Below are 27,584 nucleotides of genomic sequence, written 5' to 3'. Positions count from 1 at the left end.
TTGTCCAGAAGAATTGAGCTATATATGCAGCAGAACAAAAAGAACATGTCAAGTTGCAGAAACCATAAGAGATAATGGTTAGAACTAATGTAGCTGTTTCCTTCGGTGAATTATGAAAACTTTTCTATATTTAAAAACTCTTTAAACAGTAAGCTCCCAAAAGGCAGGAGCAGGACTAAAAGAGTCTGTGGCCTTTGGACTATGTCACTTGTTCAGTACAGTGCCATTTGTACTCTGGATGCATGTAATTACCATCTGCTATAAATGTGACAGGTGGTATGAGGTTCTAGACTGTAATGGGCCTCTACACACAGTTCAGAGCTCTTTAACCACAAAATTATCTGGATACTTTAAATAGGTGGAATTGGAATAAAATAAGTACAACTGGTAAATTATTAATGAGGTATTAAGCCATTAAAAATCAAAATGTAATAAATTATCATACTTTATTAAAAAACAGATCTGCCTACTGTTGTTCTACAAATTTAACATAGGCAGAGTGAAGCCTTCTTTAACTAATTTTAGCATGAAAATTTTCAGGCAAAGAGAACACTGCAATTGATATTTTAAAAACTCAGGTTAAAGCACAACATCAAGGTCTGAAAAACACCAAGACTATGCCATATTTGCTTTTTTAAAAGTAAAACAACACAGGTCCAGTTACAGTTGCCTCTGTGTTCTCTGATTACTTAATCCCTCCCCTCAAGGGGTAAATGCTTTCCCGAATTTTCCTGTCCTTCTTGACTGTGTATTGATATTTGGATATATCTTTGTATTCTCTGTCAACAACAAACACTAATGTATATGCTTTATAATTCATATAAATAATTTTATAGTTATAGGTCCTACAACCTGCTTTTCCCACTCAACATTAATTTTGAGATTGTCAGTATTGATATATTTAAATCTGGATCATTTTATTTTAGGTGGTTTGTGGGTTTTTTTTTTTTTTTGTCTTTTTAGGGCCGCACCTGTGGCATGTGGAAATTCCCAGGCTAGGGATCAAATTGGAGCTGTAGCCACTGGCCTATGCCACAGCCACAGCAATATCAGATACAAATCCCCTATGTGCCTACACCACAGATTAGTTTCCGCTAAACCATGATGGGAAATCCTATTTTAGATTCTTTATAGTATCCAGTCAATATGCAAGTGTTCAGTTAATTGAGCATTTACTGAGCATCTATTACTTTCCAGGCAGCAATCTAGGTGATTTGGACATAGCAGTCAACGCAGTAGACACAATGGCTGTTATTTTAAAGCTTACATCCCAGGGAATAGATTCCTGTGGATTCATCCTTTCTTTTAGGGATGGCTTCAAGGTATTATTGTTAAAAACAGGGCCACAATGAAGAACTAAATGTTACTATTTATGCATTTGTTTGAGAGGAGAAGTAAAATAAATGAGATTTTACTGTTATTACTATTAACACTTGCAGTCATGGCAATGATAAGCTTTAATGTTAGAATAAATGTTTTAGGACAGAATACTGTCCTATTATCCTGAAAGCATAAGAGTCAGGTAGCCCATTGAGAAGAAATATTCATGTGATCATTATCTTTTATGAAGCTTCAGAGGTAATACAGGGAGTTCAGGAGCTGATCATTATTATAAAGCAATGATTGCAAATTAACCTGGAAAGAGTATCTTAGTTAAAAAAAAAAAAAAACAGAAAAAAGGAAATATGGAAAAACAGGAACAAATAATGTTATATTTTCTACCTTCATCTTCATTGTTAGCTAATTGAAAAAGAATCTGTCAGCTTTCTAGAAAAGTAACAGCACATTTTATCATTCTACCTTGGAATACATTTTATTTCTTCCAGCAGAGAAAGTTAAATCCAGTTGGAATTTTACATAGTGAGAGGTGGAACATGAAAGCGTTAATGAAAGTACTGAAGATTTCCAATTCTGATTTTATGTCATCTAAATGGTATTTTTATCCCCCCTAAGTTTTTAGAAATAATTCTTCCCACTTCAAAATAAATCAAATAAACTTTCCTTGCTTATGTGATTTCTTATAGAATGAAATAAACTACATATAAACATCTCCCTTTTAATTTTATAGGTTCAGAGCAGTTAGATTATTTTTAAAGCTTATGAGTTGTTAAATAATAAGCAAGGCATATTTATTAGAAATTGAAATGAGGGATTTCCCGCCGTGGCTCAGCAGAAACAAATCAGATTAGTATCCATGAGGACGCAGGTTCGATCTCAGGCTTCTCTCAGTGGGTTAAGGATCCAGTGTTGCCGTGAGCTGTGGTGTAGTAGGTTGCAGAAGTGGCTTGGATCTGGCTTTGCTGTGGCTGTGGCATAGGCTGGCAGCTACAGCTCCAATTTGACCCCTAGCCTGGGAACCTCCATATGCTGTAGGTGTGGCCCTAAAAAAGACAAAAATAAATAAAAGTAAATTAATTAATTAAAATAAATAAATAAATAAGAAATTGAAATGAGGACAGTTGAAATACAAGTCAATAAAAGATGAAAGAATTTTCTAGTGATTAAATTAAAAGACTAAGGGATTAAACTCATCCTAAGAACCAGTTAATGGTGTTGTTGTGCTGGTCTCATTATTCCATGAATTATTAATCCATTTTCAAATAAGAAAAGTGTGAGACAATTAATTTTTACAAAATGTTTGATGATGTTATTATTAGAGGAAGTGTGGATCAATATTATTATCATTTTAATTATTCAATGTGATTACAGCTTTCCTTAAACCTACTTACTTTGAATACACTTTTTAAAATAACTTCTAGAATACATTTTTCTGTGGTGGTCTGTGTTCAGTAAGAAATAAGCAGGAGCCCTGAAAATCATCAATATGTCCATATGAGTATTAAACAAAATTAATTTCACCACCCAATATGTCAGCCTGAACTTGATTTTCAAGTATTTTTTGATTTAATGCTTTACTGCTGTTTTCCAGCTGATTAATAAAACAAACCTAGTAAGAGCATTTATACTACTCCTTTTTCTTTTTTTTTTTTGGCTTACAAAGTGCTTTATCAGGTATTTCTGTATTTAATCTAGGCAACGTCTTTTGAGGTAGGAAAGAAGGTAGAGTACCCTCATTTTATGAATGAAAAACTGAGGTTCAGTAAATTGTCCTAAGATCTAGAGCTGATAGGTGACATCAAAATGAGAACCCGTTTTCCCTTATTGCTTGATGGGTGCATCTCACGCCCCTCCAAACAGTTTTATATTGGAGCTCAGGTCATCACATAGGGCTATGATGACTGAACACAAGGGTATATAAAGGTATGTGTGTGTGTGTGTGTGTGTGTGTGTGTGTGTGTGCGTTCCTTTCCCCTTTGAGAACTGTGACCAAAACAGAGTATCTTATTAAATACTTAAAGCATGATTTTACATATTTTAAAGCACTTAGAGTAATTTATTAAGACTATAAAGTCCTCAGCAAGCACAAAAATTAATAGGGTGAATTGTTAAACTAGACGAAAGCTGGGATTAAAAGTTACATGTTATTTTGGCTCTTACTTGACTATGTTCTTTTGTTTTACCGAAATATGGGTTGGAAAGAGGTTAGTCCTTTTATCCCATAGTCTATAGTTTATACTTTCAGACATGCAGAAACTAACCTTTATTTATCAACAGGGTAAAAAGGAGCCTAGGATTCTTCATGTTGAGCCAAAGTCCCTTTGAGTCAATAATTATTATTTGTGTTTATACCAGAATGAGATAAAACAAACAAACAGAAATTCTAAATCTGAAAGATCAGAGAAGCTTAATATAGCACCAAATCTTCCCTTGCTAAAAGATTCCAGATGGTAGGGGAATAGGGGCTGAAGAGGAAGCTGGGTAGATTATATTGTTCTGAAAGTAACCACAGTTAATATCAACAGCATGACAAGGACACTGCCTTCACTAAAAATTCTAACATTCTGAAAGGTTTACATCACTATACAATGTGGACTTTCTTAAGTATATAACCTTCACTTGTGTTGGACTCATTCTGATAATGACAAAAATCAATCTCACTGCTTCTCATATCCCTTTATTTAGCTTAAATCGTTAGAAATACAAATTATATTCAGCCCCTAAAATTGTATAGTTACATAGGTTATGTTTATAAGATGCACTTAAATTATAAAACCAGTCTTCACATAGTAATAGCTTCTTAGATTAACATACTAAGCGAAGTAAGTCAGGAGAGAAAGACATACCATATGATATCACTTACATGTGGAATCTAAAATACAACACAAATGAACATATCTATGAAACAGAAACAGACTCTTAGACATAGAGAACAGATACATGGTTGCCAATGTGTTGGTGGGGGGGGATGGATTGGGAGTTTGGAATGAGCAAATGCAAACTAGTACATATAGGGCAGATAAAAAACAAGGTCCTACTGGATATCACAGGGAATTATATTTGATATCCTTTGATGAGCCTCAATGGAAAATATTAGAATGTATATATATATACATGTATAACTCAATCTCTTTGCTGTATAGCAGAAATTAATACAACATTGTAAATCAATATACTTCACTAAAATTTTTTTTTAAAATAATACCTTCTCTCTCTAAAGAAATCAGCACTGAGTTTTCCTCCTTATTTTATAAAACATTAATCAAGGAAATTAAAGAGGATTCAAAGAAATGGAAAGATATTCCATGTGCTTGGATTTGAAGAATTAATATTGTTAAAATGGCCATACTATCCAAAGCAATCTACAGATTCATTGCAAACCCTGTCAAATAACACTACTTATTGTCTCAATGAGTCAACTTGATAAATGGATAATTTGGTAATGATGTAATTATAACTTTAAAAATTTTGATCATATCTGAAACCAGTAAATGATGTTTTTAATACATGATTTTAAAAATAGGCCCCTTCAGAGATTGTGTTGATATGGGAAGCAAGACAGACATCTTTATCATTGAAACCATACAGGAAAGACACTACCAATGTACTGATGGAAACACAAAAAGCTTAGGAATCATATTTGAGATTTCCATTTATAAATATCTTTCTTAAAATTTATTTTTAAATAAAACAGTGTAAAATCTCGTCTCAGTCACCAAAGTATGTCAGCTGAATTTCAAAGATGTGAAAACAAACTGAATGCCTTAAATTCAAAAAAGAACAATTGCATTAGTGTAAGTCTTAACATTTATGGTTCTTACCCTGTGACACACTAAGAATTTGATATTTTAGGAATAAGGCAACCTTTCAGGGATGATGCTCTTTCATTAATTTGGCCAGCACACACTCCTGCTTAAAAAGCACTGTATGAAGTTCCCACTGTGGTGCAGTGGTTTAATTATCTGGATTGTCTCTGGGGCAGTTGATGGTTTGACCCCTGGCCTGGCCCAGTGGGTTAAGGATCTGGCATTGCCACAGTTATGGCATGGGTTGCAGCAATGGTTCAAATTTGATCCCCAGCCCAGGAACTTCTACATGCCTCAGAAAAAAGAAAAAGAAAAGGAAAAAAACAAAACAAAGTGAACAAATGAACAAAAAGACCAAACAGGCCATGCAGTGGCTGACTCTACCCACTCATGTCTGCAATGAGACCAGGTATGGGGTGACCTGATGACTCTCTTTATCATGCTCTACCCCCTCCTACAGGACAAATGTTTCTGATCTCACTATCACTGGCATTAGCTCTTCATTAGGCAGTAATTATAACACCAGTCAGAGGCTCATTTCAAATATTTTGTTTAGTGCCATTTTTCCAAGGTCAAGTTATTGTGATAAGTGAGTAAGATATGTTGGAGCAATTTGAACACTATTGAGAGGGCTGCTATATTCAGAGGTAAAACTAATTAGGACCTCATTCTTGCCACTTCATCACAGTGACACCAGCACACTCCTTAAAACATGTCTCTAATTTCTGTTTTTTAATGAAATGAAGAGCTTCGTACTTGCTAAGAGGCCTGCTGTTCAAGCAGAAGGCCAGTGAGAGAGAAGAACTAACAAGGAGGAAAAGGAAAAAGAGAATCCAACTGGCAGTCTCCATAGAGCAATGGGAAATGGATTTAATGGAGGTTTTTGAACCAGAGGAGATGTTTCAAGGTACAAGAAGGTCATATAGAAAAGGACAAGCCATGAGGAGATTCAAGGAGGCGGAAAGGATCGCCAGGAAATTGAGACAGGAAAATGATGCTGCCAGCCATGTCCTGGAGAGAGATGATGGAAGGGGAAACCAGGGAGCAAACGCAATCAGTAACCAACTGCCATTCAGTAATCTTTATCAGGAAGAACTCACCAAAGTGGAAGCAACACAGGTTGTACAAGCAGGGCCTGGCAATTTCATGATTTCTTTTTATATAAGGAAAAGTTCCAAATTCCTTTAGGATGAATGCAAATTTTATCATGAATACTGGCAGAAAGTTTACGCCACATCGTAAATGCATTGCAAATTCATTAATAAAGTATTTCAAAGAGGTATACACCTCTACCATCTTCAGAACTAGAAGAAAAAAAAATCAGAGAAATATATTTCTGAGAAAATAATTTCTGTAAAATATTTTAGTAGCAACTGCTGACTATAGGAGAAAAAAAAAAAAAGTAAGGCATGTGGCCGAGGCTACATAAAAACCAATTCAACTAATATTTCTTTTCTTTTTTTTGTCTGCAGCTGTGGCATGCGGAAAATCCCCCACTAGGGTTCAAACCTGTGCCACAGCAATGACCTGAGATGCTGCAGTGAGAAGGCCATATCCTTTAACCTGCTATGCCACGAGACAATTCCAATAACTTTTTTTTTTTTTTTTGGTTGTGCCTGTGGCTTGTGGAAGTTCCCTGGCCAAAGATTGAACTGGTGCCTCAGCAGTGACCTGAGCCACAGCAGCAACAACACTGGATCCTTGACCTGCAGAGCCATCAGAAAACTCCTCAATGAATGACTTTTTGAGGGAGAACCACAGCAGAAGAGCTACAGGGGTTCAGAACGTGGGTCATCATGTAGTTAGAGTCAAACCTTGGCCTCATCAATTTCTCATTGTGTGATTAAGCCACTAGCTGTTTCAGTGGCTCAAATGTAAAATGAAGATAATAATATGCATCATGTAGTCACTGTAAGAATTAAATCAGTTAATACTAATACTCAGCTCTAAGTAATACTTAATACTATCTATTAGTCACTAATAACCTTAAAATACAAATCATGTGACTTAGTATCAAGTTTGTTTTCTATCAGCCCCAGTAATGAACAAAGGAAGTGTGTGCATAATGATAACTTATAACATTCTTACTTTATTTTCTGAAAATGTCATTGCTCTGAGTGGGGGTTCCTATAGGTATTTTCATGTGTTGAAATTTTTTTTGCCATTTTCCACAGCATGAGGAAGTTCCTAAGTCAGGGATCAAACCCAAACCACAACGGTGACACCACCAGATCCTTAAGCCACTGAGCCACCAGGGAACTCCCATAATTTAACTGTGATTACTAAAATACTAAAATCCCTTGCTCAAGTTGATCATCATCAGATTTCAGAGTAATATTAAAGGCTACAGTGCCACTTGCTAATTTCTTGGTAGGAGAATAGTGAATTTAAATAGCACAATGTGGATAGGACAGATAAAAGGGAGGATAGTGCCATGGGCCATGTGAATAAAATCACCTGGTTACAATGGGCACATATAGAAATTTATGCATGAAACTATAGAAATCTTTATGGGTACCACCCAAAACTGGGGACTAGAATTCTGATTAATGTCATTCCACTCACTGAAGTGGTACTTGATCAAATCCAGGGGTTTCTGCCAGGTAGCATCTATTATTTTGTGGAGATTTTTGTGGACATAATTGCTTTCCCAGTGACCTCATTCAACCTTCTCAGGTGAAGGATAGTTGTTGTGTCTCTTAAATTTCTGGATCTTGCATATTATCTGACATTGGTGTTAGGTATAAGGTAGGGGTTTTGTATGTTCATAACACTAAACTGTGCTGCTGTCAGGCTTGAGAGGTAAGTAGCCACTTGGGAGTCCTGGTTAATTTTTAATTACTTGGTGGACAATTGCCTTAAGTGCATAAGACACAATGAAATAAGTTGAGAAAACTTGGTACAAATGATAAGGGTTCTTATAAATCTCAAATGGAAAAATGAAGTCCACTGGGAGGACCTAGAAGTGAGCCCAAGGAGAGTATGGAAAAGAAAACAAAATTGTAGAATAAAAGATGCAGGAAACAGAAATACTATGTAGTAGGGCCATCTTGAGTTAACCAGAGCTACTGGGCAGTTAGGCTGAGAGCATCCAGTAAAAACAATGCCAATAACAGAAACCTGAAGGCACCTATTTGCCTTTCTCAAGACAGAGAAAGAGAAGCAGGACCACTAGTGTGCATCTGTAAGAAGAATCTATGAAATGCTGTATTATAGAATTCCAGATTCTGACAAAGCACTTAACTACATCCTCCTGCCCGCTCCCCACCCTCACCCCCATCCCCATGAGTTGACTCATTCTTCACCAGGGATGGTGGACCACTGGCCTCTTAAGTGAACCCTCGCCCCCCACCCCCTAGCCTCAGAGCTGAGTGTGGATGGTGGCTGTGGCCTTGATGGCTCCAGTTTCCTTCTGTCACAGATTGTCTTTATAAAATAGGCATGTCAGTGTTCTAAACTGATGAGGTAAGTAGTGATTAAGGCTAAGTGGATCTTGTTAATTCAGCAACACTTTAAAATAATTGAACATGAATAAAATGGCAAATTATAATCAAAGTCCTTTGGGAGTACATCTGAAAGCTACATAATGCCACATTAGTTCATCATGACTAATACTCTTATAATTAATATTAAATGATAAAATAATGACTGGCTTCTTAGTCTTACAGTGAATTTTCATGCTAGGGAAGAGATTCCCTGGCATTTGACATTGGAGTGAAGGGGTGGGACAGAGGACATGGAAAACAGGGGCAACCATTTCCTAAAGAAATTTTTTAAAACTCAGCATCTCCCTATTTAATTGCTCTGTTGCTTTGTTTAGTATTTGGGCCAGGATATTCTCCATTTATGCTATGGGGTTCGAAGAGAACAGAAGACAATGGTAACAGTCTCCTGAAGTGAATTTTAAGGTTTTAAGACTCTAAGTGTACAGGAGGCAATAACATGTTTGCTTTGAGAGCTTTTGAGATGTAAGTAGTGACCTTTGTGTTTCCAATAATGCCTGATAATTGAATGTAGACACTGCATATTAGAAAATAAGGTACTCGTAAGGCAGGGATCATATTCAACTAGCCCTTGTAATTGAGGGGCACAGTTTATCTAACATTGTGAGCTCTGCCTCAAAGAACCTCAATAATCATAAGCTGTGGGGGATTAGCACTTTCCATAGCGAGGGCAGTGCAATTCTTGTAGTGGGTCACTCAGGATGGAAATAAAGAAACAAACTGAAGCTGAAGCCCAGGGTGTGTGAACAACATGACTCCTGGAAAATGGGTGGTGACATCAAATCTAAAACATGGAATTCTAACTCGTGACAGTATTTTTAGAGTATTTTAGAGACTAAGCATAATCTAGTAAACTGCTGGTAGAAGAGGGAGGCGGAGGAACTCAAAAGAAAAAGCTAAATTAAAACAAAAAATCCAATGCAAAGGAAAGCTGATGGAGATGGATGAAGTGGGGAACAGCAAGCAAGTGGGAAGCCAGTCTGGGCCCTTGACTGTGGAAGATGCTCATGCTTTTGGCTCGACGATAGTGAAGATGGCTTAAGTTCTTCAAAGTAGAAACTGACAGTCCACAATGATTTGTTTGTTTAATGACTTTGATTTACCACCTTCCCACGAGGCGTTTATTAGGATGACACATTTAGGTCAAGAGAAGTGAGAGCTCAGTTCAAGTACAGGTCGCTGCCCTTTTGTGAACCACAGCAACGGATCTTACCCATTCAGCAGTTTTAAACCTCGAGATATTAATAGGAGTTTCAGCCAAGTGTCTCATATTCCATCCACATCCTTTTTGCTGAATGTACTTTCTATTTTACCTTTACTATGGTGATGCAAATGGTTCAGCTTTCATTTAAACAGAATGGCTGCAGCTGCGTGCAGGTTCACTTTAAAACAACTGAAAAAAAGCTGCAATCTCTATTTTCCAATTTCATAAAACAATCAGCAGAGGCAGACCATCTGCAAGTCCCATTTATCTGGCATCTTAAAAAAAAATTTTTTTCTCCTATAGATAAAGAATGAAATGTGGTAAATTTTACAAGAGTATAAATTTTGCTTTGTAACTTGACTGGGTGAGAAGCTTTTTAAAGGACAATTTGAACTTTAGCTTATATCTTCTTTTCTTGAGTGCTCCCTTCAGTTCCAGAGGTAATCACTATGACCCCAGATCGTTCCTCCGGATTCTTTTGATTGTCTAAACTCCAGTGTCTTTACTAGTTTTTATGGGATCTTTGACCTCCTCGGCAGTGTCCTCAGTTAATTGGACCATAGTTTTGAGCTGTTAGCTTGACACCATGGGTGGTTGTGCTTTTAAGAAACACAATGTCAGGATCCTTTCAGGTACAGCTATGAATTCATATTCTGCCTCAGTAAAACCTCAGGAAAAACCCATCTAAGAAAACACTATGCTCAGAATGGCTAGCTAAGTAGAGTGAAGAATGTTCCATAGTCATGGATGGAGTATAACCCTTCATAAGAACTCAACTGAAATAAAATAAATTGTCAGGAAGACAGCATTGGAAATCTTATCTTTATACTAAAATTCAAAGGCAGGTAATGAAAATAAAAACATGCAATCTCTAACATGATACAGTGTTTCACCATATTGGAAAATATTCCAAAACAGGAAATAATCACTAAATTAGAATCCCTTTCTGTGGTGATATAAAATGAGTAGATAATGTTCAGATAAAATATTAAAATGTTTAGAGGAGAGAGGTATTAGAGCATTCCAAAAAAAACCAGACCAGTCTGTATTTTAGTAATTCTCTACAAGTGAATAATTACATTCACTATTACCTACAATGGACCAGCATTCCTTCTCTGATGGCCAGAAAGAAAGAGCTCTGGCTCTGAGCAAAAGGTGGATGCACTGGTCACAAATAACACAGAAAATGTGGAACATCATAAATCAGGCATTCTTTCTAGAATGCTTAGCTACTCAATTAGAAAGCCAAGTTCCTTCTATGTAATGCAACCACATCAAAACAATGTCTTCTATGCAATTTTCTTTATACTCTGATTTACCTCATTTCTTCTATCCTTTAAGTAGGAATGTGGATTGACAGACCTCCTTCCTTCCCTCTTTCCCTCCTTCCTTCCCTCCTTCCTTCTTTCCTCCTTCCCTCCCTCCTCTTTTTCCCCTCAGACACCTACAGAATTAAAAACAATCATAGGTGTAGGGAGGATCTCAGAGACAGGCTAATCCATCACTGTTACTGTACAGATGAGAAATGGAGGCCAAATAGGATTAGCAGCTTGCTCCGGATTCCACAGGTAATAAGATTCAGAATCCGAATATGTATCTTCCGCCTTCTGGCACATTGTTTTTTTCTTTTCTACCACCTCATCTGATATCTTTAATTTCTCACAGGTTTTCCAGTGTTTATTACTAGAAGAAACATTCAGGCTACACTTTTTGCCATTAGTTATTCAAACTTTTTCCTCAAAGTTCCCTTGGACATGCACACTCCAGAACTACCCTCCCAACCACACGACTTCGGAGGAAACATTGCCGTGGATTCATGTCTGTGAGAGGATGGTGACCAGATTTTGGTTCTAATTATCCACCTAATCATTACTTTGATAAATAGTTACTGATCACCTACTTCGTACCAGGTACTGTTCTCAATGGCAGGTTTTGAGCAATGTACACAAACCGTCATCAGAGATCATCCATCCTCACAGGGGGACAACATACACAGCTGATAGATAGATAGATAGATAGATAGATAGATAGATAGATAGATAGATGATAGAGAAATTTTTAAAAGGAAGAGAAAAAGAATAGATGAAAGAAAGTCAAATCAAATGGCATAACCTGATAATTCTACGGAGAAAAATGAAGTGAGGAAGGGGGTGAGGGAGCAATGGAAATAAGGCTCCTGTTTCATGCAGATGCTCAGGAAGGCCTCAGAGATAGGGGCTGTGTGAAAATTCATCTCAAGACCAGTCATCCCACATACCACAGTGTGCATATGTCCGTCCCAAACACCTGGTCTACGGCATCTGAAAAATGATGAAGGTTATGTATACTGAATCACTTTGTTGTACAGCAGAAACTATTACAACATTGTAAACCAACTCTATTTCAATAAAACTTTTAAAATGAGAAAAATCGAAGAAAGATATGTCTGGAAAAAAAAAAGAGAGATGTGCAAAGATCTAGGGGAAGGATGCTTGAGGCAAAAGGGAACAAATGCTCTGAGACTTGGATGTGCTTAGTACGTTCTATGAATGTTCTAGGATGTTAATAAGGTAGGAGTCAAGAGAATGAACTGAAGGATTATGAGGAATTGGAGAGAAATATATGTTGGAGGGAGGAGGTATGTGACCACAGGTAGGTCTTTTAGAGCCTGAAAAATCTCAAGAAAGACTTTCATTCTCTCTGATTGCTGTTGTGGATGAGATTGCAGAAATGCAAAAGCTGATAGTAAATTGGGCAAGGAAGGTGGAGACGTAAACGTGTAGAAATGGTAGGTGTGGCTGGCGGTATGTATTTGGGATGTGAGTGAAAAGAATCAAAGAGATGCCTATAGCCTTCCTGCTGGATATGTCCAGTAGACCACTGGATATACAAACGTAGGGCTCAGGGGGGAGGTTTCATTTACAGATGTGAAGCTGGGTGTCATTGAGTTTAAAGGCATTTGAAAGCTGTGAGACTGGATACCATCACCAAGAAATCCTCAAACTAGAGACATCTGAGGATTAAATACTTGGACACCCTACAGTGTAGACATCAGGGAGAGGAGGAAGAAACAACAAAATAAACAGAGACAGAGTAGCTATGAGGTAGGAGGAAAACTGTGAATGTGTGATATGCAAGGTATTAAGTGGAAAACATTAAGAAAAGGAGAAAGTAGCCATCTGTGTCAAACGTCACTTTGGGATGAAAGGTCAGATTTGCAGAGTGTTCATGATCTTGTCCAAAAGGGGTTGGTGAAGTGGTGGCATCGAAACCTGATGTTTTGTGGATTGAATAGCGAAAGTGGCACAGAGGACTTGAGGACAGGTGTGGGATGAATGACTTTGGTGTGGTCTACCAAGCTGGTTGAGGAAGGTGAGACTAAACCAGCCTCTACATTTGGAATAACCCATGACAGATAAACAGCCTGAGAGGAGCAGTGCTTCGGGTCAATTCAACTGCCTGAAAAAAAAAAAAATTACTGATGAGAAGTCCAAAGCTTGCTAGGATGATGACACCTGGGTTGACCCAAAGATAATAGAGATGAAAGTATAGACTAAGGCAGTGGTAACAGAAATAAATAATGAAAAGTGAGCCCTGGGCAGACTATCCTGGAGGTTTGTTCCATAGGAGTTGTTAATTTCCAGGATCTACACAGCAGGAGCAGAGAAGGAGCCTGGGTGGGTGGGGTCTTCACTGATGTCATTAACGGAGGCAACAAATAAGACCTTCCAAGCAACAAATCTGGGATCAGACTAGATTTCTGCTCAGCCTGCGTGGCTGACAAGGTTTGGGCCCTTCCTTCATTCTCTCCTTTTCTGTCTTCTTCTTTAGTTTCTCAGCTGACGTCTGAGACCCACGTGGCTACAGCTATCCAGGATTATTTCAGCCACAGTGATAAAGATTTCAGTCTTAGCCTATCACATCTGAGGCATCATCAAGGAATCATCAAGCAAATGTTCAAAGAGCATAGAGAAAAGAGCCTAAGAAGAACTTCTAAGAGTGGCCGAAACTTAAAGATCGGGAATAGAGGCTGGAGTGGAGAAGGCTCTCATTTCACTGCTAGCTGTGGAGACAGTGGTCACAGTGGAGGCTTTCCAGAGTGAGAAAGGGGTTTAAGTCTGGTGGATAGACACAGCCTGGGAGGCACTAGTGGCCATCGGCCACGTTTGCCTTCCAAGGTCTGCAGTCTGTGCCAGTGCACAGAGTTGCTGGCTGCCCCTTGAGATGCAAAGCCATGGTCCCTCCACATGCACTGCTACAAAGCCTAACCTCATGCCTATTTGAGAAAGAATGAGGCTGAGGTGCCTATAAGGGAAGAAGATGTTTTCCTCTCAGCTCTGGAGGTTCAGAGGCCTCCTAACTTAGTCATTTTTCAATCTGTTTGAATCCACAACAGATCTTTCTGTTCACTCTAGTGGGAAACCTGTCCTTGGAGGCAGGATGCCTGGAACATAGTAGATGCCCGGTGAATATCTGCAATCCCCTGGCCAGGCTGCTCAGAGGGAACAGATACTGGCATCAGAGAAATCTGTTCCTTCCTCACATCCTTGGTGTCACATAAATGAACAAAAAACCAAAAGCAACTAGATAACAGACAAGTCCCTACTTTTACATGTTATGCTTTCTAGAAAATTCATGGGAAAGACATATGACAGAGAAGTCGATTCATGGGCCAGAAAAACTTCTTTTTTCAGTAAAGATAAATACACACACACACACAGTGCACACACATTTATTTCCTAATTTGATCTCACCTTTAGATATAATTTCTACATAGTATTTTATGCATCCTTCCCAATGTTGCTTTCTCTTTCCCTCATTCCTGACCTCTGTTCACACCTGTGTGTTGCCCACATGAGGTCCAATCACAGACTGAGTCTAAGAATTTCTACCCATCAGCACACCCACACATCTGTCTTTTTTTTAATCCGCATTCACAGCATGTGGAAGTTCCCAGGCCAGAGATCAAACCCACACCACAGTAATGACCTGAGCCACAGCAGTGACAGTGCTGGATCTTTAATCCAGTGAGTCACCAGGGAACTCTCTAAACATGTCTTTGTTTCCATTACATTGTATTTATGAAAAGAGCTACTCCTCTTGATGGTATCTACCCTTGCTTCTCTCAGCGTCACACCCCTGCTGCTTAATGAGAACAAAGGTAACATATAGGCACTGCTATCTAAGGGAGTGTGGATGAGCTGGGGAAATGGGCCTGGGGGCTGGCAGGAGGCTGCCAGTAATATCTGAAGTAAGTGCTTGTCAGTTCACTAACAAAATTCCAAACATACACAAGAAATGTAGTTGGGAGTGGGGCAGGGAAAGGGGGAGTCTGATGTACACAACAGCTTTTAAAGGTAAAAATGAACATTTCAGTTTTCTTATGAAATGTATTGTGACTTTATAAATCTTATCATACAGTCGTAAGGGTTGTAAGATTGAGGCAAGGTACTTACATGTACTGCACACCTCACTGTGTAGTAGGCATCCCACATGATGGATATATTTATAATGGATATAAATATATATCACATAGCAGAATAAATGTATATGCATATATGTGTAAAATCTCAGCCTCTTTACTAATCTTGTGCTAATATATCATAAATTCCACTGATTCCAATGAAAAACTGAGATTCAAAGGTATTAATAACCTGCCCAAGGTCATACAGATTCCATGGTAAATCAGAGGGACCTGCCAACTGCAGGGTATTTGGGGTGATCTATAATGTAACCCCAAAGCAATAGGGTTTTCCCCAGGAGTTCCTGTCTTCAGGCTCTGTGATCCTTAGAATTTTGTCATGTCATAGTGACTTCCTTGCAGGGAAGAACATTAGGTTCCTGTGAAACACCCTGGCATCTATCCATCCTCCATGAATGGAACATGACATAATCCCTCCACAGCCATCACTGAATACACACTAGGGTTAAGGCTAATATTTTGTTTGTTTGTTTGTTTTTTGTTTTCTTGTCTGCACCCACGGCATGCAGATGCTCCTGGGCCAGGGATCAAACCCGCACCACTGCAGGAATGACGTGGGATCCTTAACCTGCTGAGCCGCACAGGACTTGGGTAAGATGTTACTTTCATAGTTAAGTCTGGACGCCTACCAAGAGCAGTCGTCATTTGAATTTGGCAGGATTTCATTGATGCTTGTTGCTCATAATTTCATTATTCACCAGATGTTAACATGTTTTTCCATGATGCTAATTTTTCTTTCACCAATTATCTCTGTCAGAATCATAAGACCATTATTGTTTGGGTTGTTGATTTGCACATTTCTATGAAAATGTAAGCTCCACAAGGGTAGAGACCTGTGCTCCTTGATCTCAGTGGTGATCTCTTCAGTGCTGGAATGAAAGTATGTGCCCCATAGATGCAAATGAGGGAATGAATAAGTGGAAACTGCACCCTCAATTTTACAGTCATGTGGAAGCCATTACACTGGAACACTTCAAAATATTTTGGATTATTAGATGATTTAAAAGAAGTTGGTTCTGTTTCTACCTGTAGATTCATCTAGGAGAATCTTAGGCTCCCAGAGCAATGAACTCTTTGAATCTTAATCCTGGAGCACTCAGTCCACTGCCATTTAAGGTAATTATTGATAAATATGTTTTTATTGCCATTTTAAACCTTATTTTCCAACTGATTCAATGTTTCTCCTTTATTCCTTTCTTTTTTTGGTTGGATGAGTTCCTTTTATTTTATGCTTGTGTCCTCTTCTTTTTAGTTTTTGTGAATGTAATGTTTGGTTTTGATTTGTGGTTTCCCTGTTTTTAAAGTATGTTAACCCCTTCCTATATCTGCTTGCTTTAGCCTAAAAGCCATACAGGCTCAAACGCATTCTGAAAAAAAAAAATGAAATAAAAAATAATCGAGATTTACTTACTTTCCTTTCCCCCACATTTTATGATTTTGAAGTCTTTTTTTTTTTTTAACATCTTTATGTTTGTCCTTTTGCTGTTCCTGTTGTGTTTAGCATCACTTTTACAATAGGTCTTAGAGGACCATCATAGGTACTGGATTCGAAAAAAAACAAAAGAGTCTTTTAAGCAATGATGTTAGGGTGAAATGACTAATGCCAAAAGTGCCCTAAATATTTTCAATTAAGAATAGTACTCCAAATAATCCACTTTTTTATTATCTATATCACCTCTACAGTCCATGTGCCTCATTAACTGAAAATTTGTGATTTTTTAATCACTCCATAAGAGGTGGAATTCATTTTTCTTAAGTCTTCTTTCATTTCCTTGGCTAAACACATACATTCCTAATGGTTTAAAAGTACAGTTCCTGGAGTTCCTGTCATGGCACAGCAAAAATGAATCCGACTAGGAACCATGAGGTTTCAGGTTTGATCCCTGGCCTTGCTCAGTGGGTTAAGGATCCGGCCTTGCCGTTAGGTATAGGTCGCAGATGTGGTGGCTGGGATCCCGCATTGCTGTGGCTGTGGTGGAGGTCAGCAGCTATGGCTCAGATTTGACCCCTAGCCTGGGAACCGCCATATGCTGCTCGTGCAGTCCTGAAAAGTAAAAAAAGAAAATTTAGGTGGATAATTTGGAGGTCTAGAAGGCATTGTTGTTCTTCTTATTCATGTTTGAAACCATCCTTTTCCTTTCCATATGAGCAAGTGCAGCCCATACATCCTGGGCTTAAAGTGTTTAAGAAGTAGCATCCAGAACAACCACTGCCTAGGGGGTGGGAAATGATATTATGTGAAGTGTCATGGTGCTGTGCAAATAAGGAATTCATTTTCAATTCAGATTCCAAGCTTTCCAAGACTTTTCCCTGGCAAAGGGTATTTCCAAGCCCTCGTTAATAGGAGTGTGCACGTAGACTCAGCCAGTGAATGAAGGAAGGGCAGCCACTAGTGTGGAGAACACAGAGCCCACTTCTGATACCCAGCTTAGGGGACAGCCCCTTGTACTGATAAGCTTATAAGTACAAGAGATGTAAGTGCTCTGAATCAAGAATGGTCATCTCTACCTAGATCTCAAATTGGAACAAGAATGCAGAACATAAACTCTTCTGTGCTTCCATCCCGAGGAGGAGCTGAAGGCAATGAAATAACCCAACCAGCGGGCATCCTTTCAGTCCTGCATGTACTGGTCCCGATGGTCAATGTTATGGGCTCAGTTATTATTAACACAAAATTTATTTGGAGTACAAAGTTGGCAATTTAATAACCTCTGTGAGCAATACACACACATTTTTGGATGGAGTCAGAGGACCCCTACTTCATTCACTGCATCAAAATTATTTGCCCAGAATAGTCAAATCTACATAGGCCAAAGCACTTTGGAGGATCCTGCTTGAGATCAGATAAAATTTCAGTGTGCACAGGAACCACCACAGGAGATTGGGTGAAATGCAGCTCAGGATTCAGTAGGTCCTGGGTGAGGTAGGCGCTGCCAGTACGTGGACCACACTGTGCATGGCAAGGCCTTGGATCAGGGAATCTTGTTCACAACTACAAAAAATAATGATGCTGCTGAGAACATTACATGAACTTGTACTTTCCCACAGAGTGACTCCTCCCAAGCCATCCATGATTGCGCATCACTACACAGTTTTTGGTTTTGGTTTTGGTTTTGGTTTGTGGGGAGTGGGAGGGGCCCACCTCCTCTCTTCTGAGGCCAACTCTTCCCTCATTAACACCCAAAAAGGTTTCTGTTCATGCACTGACTGACTGTGGTTTCTCTGCTTTTAAAATCAATTCTGATAGCTTTGGTCTTAAAGAGACAAAGGAAATCCCATGACTTGGAATTCCTGGTGGTACCTTGAGGATGGCTTCTGTGTTTCTCAAGCAAGAAAGAGGAGAATGACATATGGGGACATTGCCGGGCTGCCCGGGCCATCTCGGGAATTGCCAGACCACATTTGAAGGTGCAGCAGATGGCCGGAGCAGCGGGCCGTGCCAGCCGATGCACTCCAGCGCCCCTCTACGAGGCGCTCGCGCTGGGAGCAATAGTGGAGCTCGCGAATATGCTTCCGGCCTTTCACTAAGACAAATTATCCAGTAGCTCTTCAGATGGTGCTAAGAGAACTGTTGTGTAGGGTAGGTGATTTACCTCTGCTATGCACTGGCAGTTCAACATTGTATGGCAGAGCAGGTAGGGGGGTGGGGAACAGTTGTTATAAGTCTTCCAAATAGGAACTTTCTTTCCTGGGTTTGGACAAAAAGTGCTAGTCTGATTATTTTAGCCCTCACATTAGAGGCAGTGAGTTCCATTTCTCATTACTAATGAGGTTTCCCCTCCCACCCTCTCTCTCTGGCCTCATCTAATGTTCTCTTGAAGCCTTCTGCTCTGGACAGCATTTTCCATCTTCTCTGGTGACTCACCATTTTTGGCCGCCATGTTTTCCCTCTGAGGTTGTGTAACTTGCCATCACGCTTTGCCCTCAAAATCTGTACTTTCTACTCATTCTTTAAGATACATTCCATATATTACCCCCACCCCCACCCAAAGATCTTAGTCTTTCCAACCTGAAGTGTATGGCCTTCCTCCCCACTTTTCGTCAGACACAATTTTTTGGCAGGTAAGAGTGTCACATTATGATCATTATTTTATTTTTTCTAATTTTTCAAATGGGCATGATTTCTTTCCTTATTTAACCTATCAGTGTCTTAAAAGGAGCACATTTCTTAGAGTTTTTAGATCTATGACAGGGGATAAACACATCCTCACTTAGGTTTTGAGGTCAGTCCTGGAGTGTTTGCACATGGTGGTCCACCCAAAGGCACGGGTCCTGAGCCCTTAGTCAGAACTTGAGAGTTCACAGACACAATGCCAGAGACAGTAGAGATGCCAAGGCTGGTGCCTGTGTCCTCTTTGGTCGCAACAGTGAATTGAGGACATAACTCTCCCTGCTACTCAAGGAGCAACAGCTACTCACTTCTTCTTGTTCTGTGAGGTGGAGTCCCTGAGGTTACCTGTGTTTACACCTGAGGGGACCTCCTTCTTGCTTCTTACTCCCAGGAGACTTCCTCTTTTGGAAATTCCATCACCTGGATCTTCATTTGTATAGGGTACGTTTGATTTTTAAAAAAGTATTATGAGTTGCCACGATAATGTCACAGAAAGTCGTTATTTTGTTTTGAATCAAATTTGAATTCCTTCCTTGGAATGAGAGCCCACTCAGTTCAAGCCAACTGGCTTAATATCTCCGTCACCCAGTCATTCCACAAAAGCCGTTTCCAAGCTGTGCCATATTCTTGGAACACTCTCCCTATCTTTCTGCCAAGTTATCTCTCTTCCATCATCCAAATAGCTCATGCAATCCCACCTCCTCTTCACAGTCTTCCAGAATTATTTGGAAAAGGTCTAATAGCTTCTCCCTGTACCATCCGGTGTGAGCATTAGCCACTTAAGGCTCCCTCGATCCTTCCTGCTACACTAACGTACTCATTCTTGAAACGGACACCAAGCACATACTCTGTTTTTCATTGTTTACGTCTCTTTGTTTTTTGGTCCTTGTATATGCTGTCTTTAAATCCAGATATTTTTAGTCTCATGATCTACTTTTGACAGAGTCTACAGAAATAAGACTCTAGCTAAAGCCCTCCACACAGGGCCAAGTGTAATATTATGTAGCAGCAGATACTTAATACATAAGATTTCTCAGATTTGATTTTCTTAATGTGCAAAGAAAGAATATGGGGCATATTTAATATTTCACAAATCCACCAGGACCTGCCAGAAGAACTCTTTTAGCCTTGGGCAAGGATGGCGATTTCCATGGGGGTTTATTTCTCAGATGCGAGTGCAGGAGCTGCTGTTGGTGGTAACTATAGGCTGTACAAAGGGGAATTAGTAAGATGCCTTCAAGCGCTGAGGGACAAGATCATGAAAGGTCATTCTCTGAGAAGGGAAACTAGTAAGAACGTTGAACGGCTTAGGGTTGCAAGCTATGGAAGCTTCCCTTCTTTTTGATAAGCTAAAGAAAACACGCTGCCAGACAGCACCTTAGACTTGGCAAGTGCCTCACTCAGAGTGGGTCCTCAGTGTGGATTTATCAAAAGAAGAAAGGAATTAACTCTATAAAGACCAAGGATGTAAGTGATGAGCCAATCATTTCATTTCAGCTAATCTACCTGAGGAAATAACTTGCTGACTGAATGTTCTGGGGCAGTCTGAAAGGTTACAAAAGGGACCAAGCAGGAGCAGGAAGTGTCTGTGTTTATCCAGCAACAATCAAAAAAGAAAAATCCTCTGATTCAAAGTAGGTCTGACTATATAGCTTACAGGGCCCAGAACATAATAAAAGTGCAGAGCCCCCTTGTTCAAAAATGATTAAGAATTTCAAGATGGCAGCAGAAGAGCAAGAACTAAAGTTTCATAGCATTTCATGCCCTGGAGACATCCTTGTCCAGAGGACACGATTAGTGTGACCGCAGACTGTGAGCACATGTAGGTCACCAGGCTAATCCAAAATCTGGACAAAATATCCCCCTTCACAACAAATCTGTGCTTAAACAAGGTACATTTTGGTTACAAACTCAGTTTTCCAAATAGCTTTATACTTTCAGGAGTGACCTCTGGGAAAGAAGAGCTCAATTTTATTCAATCTGGTGCCTCTTTCTGTATCAATCACTTGAAATTTCAATTAGCGTATAAATTATGTCTCTGTCTCTTTGTTCTCTTTGTAGTTGGAAGACCTTGTGTGAAAACACTTGCATTTTCCTTCCTTCTATGTATTTCATCTGTAAAATGGGCAAGACAAAACTTTCTTGGGTTAAGGAGTATTTCCTGAGGACGGGTATGTGAATTCTCTTGCAGCTACTAGTCATTTATTTCCCTTTTTTATCCCCCCCCACCCCTGCTCCCTGTTTTCCCCTCACAATTCCCCCAAACTCATGGCCCTGCACATGAATCTGTCACCTGGGACTGGGTAAGTAACCAAGTTTAGGGGTATGCAATGTTGAGGGCCTGCCCTATAACCTGATTATCAATCTGGGAAGGGCACAGGTCCACAATCAGCTAGCTCTCCTTCTCTCTTTGTCACCCCTTAACTGCAACAAAACCTACTATGAAGGTCTGCAGAGATCTACTGCAGAAGAAGATGATGGGAGAAAAGAACAAAGGCCCAAGACATTTCTGTCTCATGTCTCAGCCCTTGGGGACCATCAGGTTCAGCCTCCTAGCAATCCAGGTCATCCCAAGGAGGGGACCTGGATGAAAGGATGGTGGGGATTGGGTGAAGAAAGGGATATAGAGAGATGGAAAACAGATTCAGCACTTTGACAAGCTGGATGCAAAGATGCTCTAGTCTATTTGATCAAAGGAGGGGGAAAAACACTTTTGTCAAACTGTCTGCTTTGTTTATAGGTGATGCCACTCTCACACATTATTTGCCTCTTTGCATTAATGCACTGTCTACATTTTTTATTCACTGTTGGATGATCAGTGGCCAAAGCATTTTTTTTTTCCCCTGCTACAGATTTATTTAAATTTATTGAACTCTTAAGCAGTCGGCTTACAGCAATGACTGCAATCTCTTCTTCTTTACTCATAACGAAAAGATACCTATCACACAAGGAATAACAAAAGTATGAGGCGGATTAGGAGAATTCAGTGTCACAGTGAACAAAAGCACAGCTAGCATCATGCTTTAAAAATAATGGCTTTTCTGTCTCATGGGCCAGGAGGAATAACTTTTCCACCACATAATAAATTTATTAGCCTTTCCAACCTCATCGTTCCTACCTTAACTTAGATACAGCATCAAAGACGAGAACATCTGTTTGACAGTAATATGTTCCAATTCAGCTTTTTAACATTCACCTCTTGGTGCTCCAAAGTTACTGCATGAGTGCCACCTGGTGGCAACGCTGTTAGTTGCTCAACACCACTTCACATCAATATAAAGGATCAGAGTTTGAAACTCACTACCCCAGGATTTACTACCAACAGGCAGATACATTCTGAAAGACCAACCTTGAATCAGTAGCCCACCATACATACGTGCTTTAAACAATCAATTCTGTTCACTAGTCATTAATTATAGTAGTCTCAATTTGTATACATTTTGCTCATTCTCACTGAAATGTTCTTGTTTTCCCTCTGCTCCTTCTTGTTCTAAACTATTCTCCTCCCCTGAATTCAAAACTCCTTTAAGATGGAGCTAATCAATCCAATAGTTTCTCTAGAAAGCACCCCAAGTCCTCATTCCCCATCCCTGCAGAAACAGATGGCAAACTAACACTGGATGCTCTGAGGAGAGTTCCATTTAAAAGCTGCTGACAAAAGGGAGGGTGGGACAGGGGTAACCCACAAATGATGATGCAGAATCCTAATAACAGTAACAGAGGCCTCTACTGTCCTAGTTCTGAGGTGCAAGGGGAGAGTGGGCTGTGCAGGAGGGCAGGGTGACACAGGTGTGAACTTTGCAGAAGGATGACACCTTTCCATCTTCTAGAGATGACCCTTAGTGGCCAATCCCAACAGCAAACCAGGGAACCCATCCAAGCTCATCTCAGGGAGACACAGGGAAGAGGAAGGAGGGTGCTGGTAAGATGAGAAGGAACCAAGAGAAGACATCTGTGACTGTTCACAGGCTGCAGCTCCTGCCATAACCCTGGGCACCTGCTGTACAAAATACATTTACATACAGAAGATTAAAATGTTACATAGAAAGAGAGGAACAGTTACAGTGAAGGACTAAAGGATGGGACAAATCAAGACTGCCCACTATGTAGAACTTCCTCCTGCCTCTCAGGATGACATCACTCACTTGAAGCCCCATTCCAGCACTTTCCCTGTTTAAAGATGTGTTAGAGGATCTGTTAATAGCAGCCCTGCTTCCGGTTCTGCTAGGAGTGGCCCTGTATCATTTATCACTTAAGGCAGACTGAAAGTTTGAGGATTCAATCTGACAAATGAACATTCATTAATATCTGCCTTATCTGGTCTCCCAGTTTCTGAGGGGCAGCTCAGACTTCTAGAATCCTCGTATCCTCTCCCACCCTTGAAATCAACATATCTTTGGCAGGTGCACAGGGTAGTTAAGTGGGAGAAAGTATCAGGAGCTTTAAGTTCTAAATCATGAAAGTGCAGCCTAATCTTTTGGAAGGGTTTCGCTTGCAGATCAGAGCACTGGTCCCAAAGAGAGAAAGGTGTGGGGGCAGGCTAAATTAACATATAACATGTGGCATCAGAGAAATGCTGATCTCTGGGAAATTGTGAAGTTGGAAGAAAAGGGTGACATCGATGCTTTGGAGAAAGTCACGGTTGACATACACAAATTTCTCAGAGCACCGCATGTATTTTTGACATGAATATGCAATAATCTGAACCATGGAATTTTATCAAAGCTAAGGTCTGTCTTCAAAGCAATAATATCTTCTATCAATTACTCATATCAGTAAATCTTCTAAAAGATCGCACAGAATCCCATTTTTTCCTGTCACTTGGTTGACATAGTTTTGTTAAAAGGAACAAACGAAAGACCCCAGAATTATCATCCAGATAACAAATACTGTTGATTATACACTTTCTAATTTTTGTACGGCCATCAAAATATCTCTATGTAATAACACACACAATATATAAGACAGGTCAGATATCATTAAACTATATTTTAATTATGTCATACATTTTGATATTTTTTAAGTCAGAAAGAAATTCTGTAAAATATCTAACACATACCTCTCATTTAAAGTGAAAAAAAATGGGATTAGAGTTTCATTCACACACCTGAAGAGAGGGGCTAGTTAGTTGCAAATTTAAAACCCCAACCCACATCTTAGAAGCCCTCCACCCAGGGCTGAGAATGTTAAAATAAAACGAAATGCGACTATGTCACAGGGTGATTTTACAAAAACAAACAAAACAAAACATACAGTTGATTTTTTTTCCCTGCAGTAGAATAAATACGAAGACAAATCGTTTTCTTTCACCCTTATCTTCTCACCCCTCCTTTTCACCCAATACAGTGAGAAAGTGAAAATATACACCGGATTTGTGGTGCAGAATCAGAGGAGAATTCCACAGTGAATATGTGGATAAGAGCAGATAAGGCAGATATTAATGAAAGTTCATTTATCAGACATCTATCAGGGTATAGTTGATCCCTAACAGGCTGGAAACTGGGGGAAGGCGAAAGCCAAGGACAGGAGTGAGGGAGAGGTGAGTGAGATGTTTGCTCCAGCGCCAATGTTCTAGGGTCCTTGAGGGTCAGAGGCCTGCTCCAATTCTTCTTATTATTACTTTTTTTTGGGGGGAGGGGGGTCCTGCACCCTCGGCATATGTAAGTTTCCACACTAGGGGTTGAATTGGAGCTACAGCTGCCAACTTACACCACAGCCACAGCAACGCAGGATTTGAGCCGAGTCTGTGACCTATACCACAGATACCACAGCTTCCGGCAACGTTGGATCCTTAACCCACTGAGCAAGGCCAGGTATTGAACCCTTCATGGATGCTAGTCAGGCTTGTAACCCGTTGAGCTACAATGGGGACTCCTGCTCCCATTCTTCAGCCCTGATGGCAAAACCTCAAGTGGGGAGGGCACTGTAAGTACAGTTAGTCCTACGAATTCATGGGTTCTGCATCTGCAGATTCAACCAAGGGCAGATGAAAATAATTACCATTTTTTTGTTAATTCTAGAATGTCCCATAAAGCAAAATTTGAATTTGCTGCTCCCTGGCAACTCTTTACATTGTATTAAATACTATATGTAAGCTAGAGATGATATAAAATATATGGGAGGTGTGCAAAAATTATATGAAAATATCATGCCTTTTTTATACCAAGATTCTGGTATATGTCGGGGTCCTGGAGCTGATCGCCTGAGGATATCAAGGAAGGACAAACTGTACTGGGAACTTGGGCACCTTGTCAGAGTTCTTTCTCATTAGTCATCTTGGCATGGGTGGTGTGATTCTGCTGATAAAACCAGCTTCCTGGGCAAGGATCGAAAAGCCACCGTATACCTAGTCTGTGTCCTTTGGTCCTTTTCTGAACTGCATAAGCCCTGGAGTTCCAATGAAGGCTGAGGGCATGAGAGGGCACCCCAGATTGACTGATATAGGATTTCTTGTCAGCCTTGCTGACAGCAGCCTCACAGTGGATTTAATCTGACTTCGGAAAAAATAAAGGTGATGTTTCTTGTACTCTGAGTACCAAGGAGCCAGTCACACCTGTTACAGGTGTAAATTTTCCATTGCTATCTATCATCTAACTGGTTTTTTGGTGAATGAAGGGTGAGAGCCAAGTGCCTGATAGATCCTTCCATCCACCAACGTTTGGAAGGAAAGCACACTTTTGAAAGGATAATGTTTCTTACTGTATGTTTTTTCTGGTCTACCTAAAAAGAGAAAAAAATGGATTTTTACAATTGTTTTTGTAGTAACATAAGCTCTTCAGGGCGTAGGGCTTGTGCACTGTATTGCAGCTCAGCATGAAGTTTTACAGCTGAATTATGAACCCCTGCCAATAAAAGTTTACAACAGAGCAGCCTGGTTTTTCTAGCTTGAGGAGCAGTGGTGGAGAAAATATACATGCTCTAAACAGATACGATTATCCTGGAAATACGGTATTAATGACTGTGCAATTTGAGAATAAAGAATTAAAATGTCACAATGACGTTAATTAGAAATACTTGAGATATATGTCATTTATTACCCAAGTCATGTGCACCCTTATTTATTTTATACAAATGTAAACTCAAAATGACTTGACATCTCTTTCAATTTCATAATTCAATTAGAAGATCGGGGAGCTCACAGGTTTTAAAATGAAACTACTATTGACTTTATTATCCTTGTTAAGAGGGAATCTAATAGAACGAATAAATTAAATTCACTCAACCTACCATGGTGTTGTATCATAAATTTCCCTCCCAAAGACTACTCTTTACCTATTAAGTACATTTATGCTACAATTGCCCATGTCGTCACTATTCCAAAGAATCAAAGGGGTACAGACTTTTTAACACAGAAAAATAAAACTGGATATAACCCATTTTATTTTATTTCATTTGGTTGGGGATACGGTAGACCCTCGACAATTGGATAGAGTCAATACGTAAAATATCCTTGCCAAATTGATAATGATGATGATGATAAAGAAGTGCTCTATTTTTAAAAAGTAATTGAAAATCCCTTGGTGGGTCCTAAATAAAAAACTTTAGGAATATAGCATAGACTTTTCATGGGCATAATCTAAACAGAATTGTGTTTTGACACCTGTTTAACATCCAGGGCACGTAGGAATTAGGACTTGAAGGACAAAGTAGAAAGGGCACCACCTATGGAGAGATTGTGACTCTCCTGTGGGCTCCACCCTTCGAAGTAAGGGGTTTAGGAAGTTACCTCGGTGCCACTTGCCTCCACCTCCTCCCCAGCAGGATGGGAATCACCACGCACCATGACAGAGACAAGTTCGGACTTAATGTCTCAGCTGAAAGAGACTTAGGCCATCAAAGGAAAGCTGGGAGGATTTGGATAAAGTATTAATAGTAAAGCACTTTGTAGGCAAAGGCACAGGGGGGTACATCAGCCTTGTTTTTCCTTAGGGAAGGCCCACTGCTACTGTCAACTAGCATAACCAGAAAAATCTGCCCCAGAGACAAAATGAAAATAATAAGCACCATCCATAAATGATGTATTTCCCCTACATTCTACTGGACAGAGTCATGTTTTCTTAGGCTGGTGAGGAGCATGAGCTCCTCTTTAGAGATCACCAGGGACCCAGTACCCTCTCCTCTGTGCCATATACTTTGCCGATTGCTGGAGATTCTGCTAAAT

The sequence above is a fragment of the Phacochoerus africanus genome, chromosome 3 (genome assembly GCF_016906955.1).
Source record: "Phacochoerus africanus isolate WHEZ1 chromosome 3, ROS_Pafr_v1, whole genome shotgun sequence".
In the NCBI taxonomy this organism is placed as follows: Eukaryota; Metazoa; Chordata; class Mammalia; order Artiodactyla; family Suidae; genus Phacochoerus; species Phacochoerus africanus.
Note: the sequence above shows the minus strand (reverse complement) of the source record.